This window comes from Ammospiza nelsoni, chromosome 1 (assembly GCF_027579445.1).
Source record: "Ammospiza nelsoni isolate bAmmNel1 chromosome 1, bAmmNel1.pri, whole genome shotgun sequence".
Taxonomy (NCBI): domain Eukaryota; kingdom Metazoa; phylum Chordata; class Aves; order Passeriformes; family Passerellidae; genus Ammospiza; species Ammospiza nelsoni.
In genome coordinates, this window is record NC_080633.1 from 137,828,654 (window position 1) to 137,834,700 (window position 6,047).

Below are 6,047 nucleotides of genomic sequence, written 5' to 3' on the forward strand. Positions count from 1 at the left end.
AATGGGTTTTTGCTTGTTTTTTCCCTTTAAACTCTCTTTTCTCTATCTGAAGCAATATGGGCAGAAATGTTCTCTTGACTTATGCAGAAGTCTCTGCCAAATATTTTAAAATGAAAATGTTTGAATAATCTTCCCAATAAACCCGAGAGAAGCTGCGAGGGAAAGCTTTTCTCCTAGTGCTGGTGGCGTCACTCCCATGCCAACCAGTAACTTGCTGAGCATGTCACATTGGAGACTTTGGGCCTCCCTCCCAGTTTTTCTTTTTTTTTCCTTCCATGTTTGATGCTGGATCTGCTCTTTGGTCACGCAGGGGGTGCGTGCTCTCCCAGGCCCAGGGTGCGGCACATGCGGACGTGCGCAAAGGAGCTCGCGTGGATGCACTGAAAGAGAGAACCAAGGTCATTAAAACTGCCTGATTTGCCTGGAAACAGCCAAACCCCTGTTTGCCTCTCTGCATGCTTGGCTTGGGAGGAAAGTCAACCTCCCTCACTCCAGCTTTGTGCAAGCCTTTTAATCTGAGCAATCACTCCAAGGACTGATTTTTTCCCCTGGCATCTTCTCTCCTAATGGTTCGAAACAGAAGAGGCTGCTTATTATTGCCATTTGCAGCACAGGTTATTGAAATCTTCATTTCAGCAGGAAGGACTGCAGGTTGTTATTTCTGCTTTATTCGGTTTGTTAGTTCTATCAACAGCTGCAGTCCCTGGAGGGGAGGAGAAGCCCTCCAGCCTCACCTCTCTCACAGCCTGACCACAGACATTTTCTTCAGCACTAATGGGAAATCTCTCACAGGTGCTGGTTGTGTTTTACCATATTATTATTATGGCAGAAGCAGACTGTGAGTGAGAGCCCTACCTGTGCACTGCTTTCGTGGGAGAGATGAGAACAAGGCAGTGGGAGGCTGAACTTAAATTCTGCAATAAAAATATCTTTTTTTACCAATGGTACTCTAATATGATTATGATGAACTGGGATTGCCCCTTCCTTCCCTCAGCTCTCAGAGTGCATACTCTGAAATTCATGGGAACAGGTGGCGCATTTGTACATACAAAAGTAAATAATTGGGCTTATGCCATCAGAGATCCACATGTTGCCTCCCACATGTGAGCTGTGCAAACATTTCCCTGGAACCTGTGAGCCAAGGAGCTGACTGTATATCAGGCATTTTTCTGAACAGCCACAGCAGAAATGCATTTTTTTTCCACAATGCGCTGTCATCTTTGCTGCTCAAATGCCTGCTTATGCACTCTTATTAGGTGGAAGAGATTGATTTCATGACTCATTCCTGGAACTTCCTATCTTCATTGGAACTGTAAAATGTTGCTCTTTAATGTTTTTTAAAGTTGATGCCACATACTGGACCTGAAAATGTTTTTGTCCAGCAAGGCTGGTTTGAGAAGAGACTCAGGTCCAAGGATGTGTAGTATGGACCCAGGGCATTTGCAGAAATCTTACAAAACAGAAGTACCACATTTCTTGTCACCCCACCAAGGAGCAACTTTATTCTGCTGCCAAGAGGGTGTAAGGGAGGAAAATGAAGGTGGCCTTTCCAGCTGGGCACCCCAGAACCTGACACAGCCTTATAACTCACACCCAGTGAGAGATTCTCCTGGCTCCCCATCCCATAAGTGTCACCATTATTGCAATGTCTCTGTAAGCATCTCAACTTATCTTTCCTTCAGAAATTACCAAATAGCAACATCCTTTTGCAGACTCAGGATATCAGAAAAATAAACCTGACCTGGAACCTGATTTGCAGTGGATCTCAGCTTTTCTAGGGTGCTAAGCCAAAGTATCAAGTCTAAGCACCTTCAATTAAGGAAAATTTAAAATCCACTTCAGAAGATTACAGGTAAAGCCAGTTTCTGTTTCGAATCACTGTAGGCATGTAACTTTTATTAGTGAGATAGATGAGCTTCCATCATTTTGCAAGAGGATCTTGAGCCTCAGGTGCATACCAGCAAAACGAAGCCATAGATCATTCACAGCATTTAATCTAGACTTCTGTTTTGTGTTTATTATTGTCAGTACTGATGGCTGTGCTTCTCAGGAGACAGGCTGTGAGGCAGGATAGAAAGAAATCCCTTCTGAGCTATCCACAAAGACTTGGGTTTCCTCTTTATCAGACTCTGAAACTCATTAAGAGACAGACAGCAGTTGTCTGTGGAAGTTCTGTTTCAGAAAAATTATTCAGATCATCTCAATAAATTCATCTCAGGCTTTCAATAATAATGCAGTTTGTTTCTGAGCCTACATTAAAAATGCCACAAATCCAATCATACCAGTTTTAATGACCCTAGTCAAGGACATTTCTCAAGATTTTCATCCAATACAGACACGTGAGGCATCACACTGGCTTTTGCAATTGAAAGCCCTTTGTCATTATTATCCAAAATCTCCATTAGTAAAAAAGCATATCCTTGATCCCATTTCAACTTTAATCAGCTACACTTTAAACACGAAGAAAATCCAATCCCTCTCATCGTGTCAGTATGGGAGCAGATACTGACAGCTTAAATGTACAGAGGAAAAATCAGTGCATCTATTAATTGAAAATGCCACTGAAGTAGATCATTTTTATGAGCCATGAGACATCTTGAGGATCATCTGCAAAGAGTTTCTCTACCTTTCTCTGGCATCAGCATTAGTAGCTCTGTACTGCATCACCAGCAACCTGGGGATCCAGGCATTTGTGATTTCTGGGGCTTGGTTATTACAGTTTTCACATTTGTAGTGAGAATATGCTTTTTCCACCCAGTGAAGCTCCAGTGCCTTCCAGCCATCTGTCATTTTGGGATCCAAGGCTGGAAGCAAGACAGATTTCAAGAAAATCCACTTTCCTCTTCTTGTGAACCCATCAATGCAGTAACCCATTATAAGTGAGTGTCAAAAGGAAAATATCTACCCCGATTTCGATCCAATTTAAAAAATCATTAAAAGGATGTTAATTTTCAATAATTTAAAATACTAAATTTTTAAACATCAATATTTTTATTTTGGGTTTGCTGCCAATTTTTCAAAAGAATGGAGACTTTTGACAGTAACTGACTGAGGGGTAAAAGTCATCTGCAATGTTTTAGATGGATATTTTAGATTGCACAAAGTCATTGAGGAGAAAAAGATTTTTGAGGACCTTGCCAAAGAAATTCAAACTTGCATTGGGAGTGAGGATCTAGCAGGAACAGGGTACTACTCTGGGTTATACACCTTTCCTTCCAACAGTAAAAGTATATGCTGCTACCAAATCAAGTAGAAATCCTTCTGCAGAGCCTGGAGCTTCAGGCCAGGACACCTACTCCTCACATGACCAGAGTTTCCAGAGCATGCAGAATTTCTCCTGGTGAAGCCAGTGGTGGTATGAGACAGCCCCTCGCAAGACAGGAGTCTCTGGAGGAGCTCAAGGCCTTGCTATGGGTGGTGAGAGAGCCCAGGGTGCCCAGGCTGGGCAGGGAGCACTGGGAAATAGATGGAGGAGATAGGGAGGAATCTAGAACCAGCATGGGAATCCCGAAGGATTCACACCACAAACATGACTCTTGCACAGCTACAAACTTCCTCTGGCCCATGCAAGGCCTCCTGAAGGTTTTTTCCTCCAAGCTGTGATATGAATATGGGTCTAATCTGTACGGTGGGATGGGGGAAGGAGGGAAAGCAACCTTTAGCATTTTTTGTCCTTTTTATCTTATTTATTCAAACTTTTATCTTGATCTCACTTTCTTAGGCCAACATTTCACAAGTGCTCAGAATTATCTTCCCAGTGTATCAGGTCTCAAGGATGAACCCCCATTGTACAAATAACCCAGCTGTCATTAAGTTCCTTGGAGGGACCAGGCCTTCAGAAGTAAATAGCACCAAGAAATGTTGTTTTGATACAAAGCTACTCCGCTTTTCTGGGAGTATGGCAAGGTATTTTGCTGTCTGAGTATCCCAAAAGGCCTGTCCAGGAGAAGCACAGCCAAACCTTAGAAGTTCTTCATTCTGTAGCTGAAAAGAAAAAGACAGTGCAGTTGAAAAACTAATGCCAATGTCATCTCAAATGTTACTGTCAAAGACTGTGTCAGCTTTTGTTATAAAAATATATTATCTTTCTCTGAACACCTAGTGGTTTTCTGTCTCTTTTCCACTGCAATTGCAAAGGGCTTCTGCTTGGTTTTATTTTTATGATGTCTGAAGCTGGTTGGGGAATTAAGCCTGTAATTGTATTGCTAACAAGTATTTCTTAGATACATTTATTCTTCCTTGGGGAAAGAGACTGTTAGGAAGAGAGTACACATATTTCGGCAGCAAAAGAGACAGCTATGACATTTGGCTCCTAAGTTACTACCTGGATATCATTTTAATTGTTTTCTTCTACTCATAAAATATAGTAACTTTACTGCATTAGTTCCTTTATTACACTTCCAACATACATTTCATTGTCATGCTCTTCCTAAGTATATTTGGGTCACAAAGATACATTACAATACATTGAGGGCCAGTTTGTTAAAAACACAAGGAGTCCTGCATTATTTCTCACCGGTGCAAAACTAATTGGTTTTTCTCAGCTGCTGCATATATATTTATTTTCCATTTTATCATCTTTATAATTGCAGTTTGAATTAGGAAAAGGACAGAACAACCTGGTAAAAGCAGTTGCAGGGACAATTTGTGTTGTGCTTCCCAGCAATCAGGATTTCTCAAGCCTGTTGAATTGCAGTGGGTGCTGAAACAGTGCTCACATCCCTCTTGCCTGGGCCATACTGGCCATTGCTCAAACACTTTTTCTTTTTCCAAGACTTCTGAAATTTTCCTTGCAATAATGTGTATTTCTGGGAAGAAGAAAGACAGGGCTCACAATTCAAATGTTCAAGAACACTGAAACTTTGAAGAAATGAGATGTTTTTTGCCTACCCCCTTTCCAGTTTCTGAGTATGTACAATGCACTCAGGGCCCAGGGCCAGGACAGCTGAGCTGCAGTGTGAGGGCTCCCCAGGCACACCTGAGCCATGGCACGGGGATGGCACACCTGAAAATTCCTGCTGGGAGGCAGGTAGCCCTCTTTGCTTTGTCTCCTGGAAATTGCTGCTGGGTAAGATTTTCTTTGCAGCCACATATTTCCTCTCTCTTTTCTGCTAAAGAAAAACTGAAAAGTCCAGTATAAGTTCAGGGCTGGGATTTCAAAGACTGGCACTCTTGCCCTGCATGGTGGCAAGCAGCAATGTACCCATGAGGAAAGGGATCCAAATGGGACACACAGGCTGTCTTTCAAGGCAGAGAACACACAGGGATTCTGCGTCTGGGATCTCAGAGGGCAGCACATCTGTGATCCCCAGGCAGTGGCCGCCTGCACTCCCAGAAAACTTGAAGGGACATCAGCCTTGCAGCCTGAAGCTAACCCTGTGGAAAGAGTTGAAACGCTTCTAGTTTAGGGAAGCAAAGCACACTAGATAAGCTATAACTTTAATGGCATTTTCCACACATGCATACCTTTGAGCTGCCTACCATAAGTCTGTTTCCTGCCTGGATTCTCTGGATACCTTTTATGTGGTGCATATGAAGCATCTGGAAATTAAATGAAGAGTTAAATAATGGTTCTCTTGTGTATGGAGCACAGTAAAAATTACGCAGAGAGTTTTTATAACTTTTTTAATATAATAAATTTAAAGAGACTGAAAGCTGGTTTTATGATATGAGATTTCCAGATTGCTCCCAAGTCAGTAACAAGCTATTCATAATCTTTTATTATAGCATTGTCATGATGACTGTAATCAAGTCCCTGAGCTACCTGATGATATCAGGGGTAGCATCAAGCTGGTGAATATGGATAAGTTTGCATTTAATATAATGTTTAAAGACTCTGGCTCCTGCTTTTTTCTAATATTAAAACTCTGTTGATAAATTTGGATCTCGTTTTCTCTTTAAAAGTATTTGGGTCTTGTAGGTTTCTGTAAGATACCGATGTATGAGCTGATTTGGTAAAATACAAGTTTGTGTCCCTACTGGAACAAACTTCTTTGCCAGCCTTCCTCTACTGTCCCCCACTGTCTGGGGTTTTCAAACACAAATAA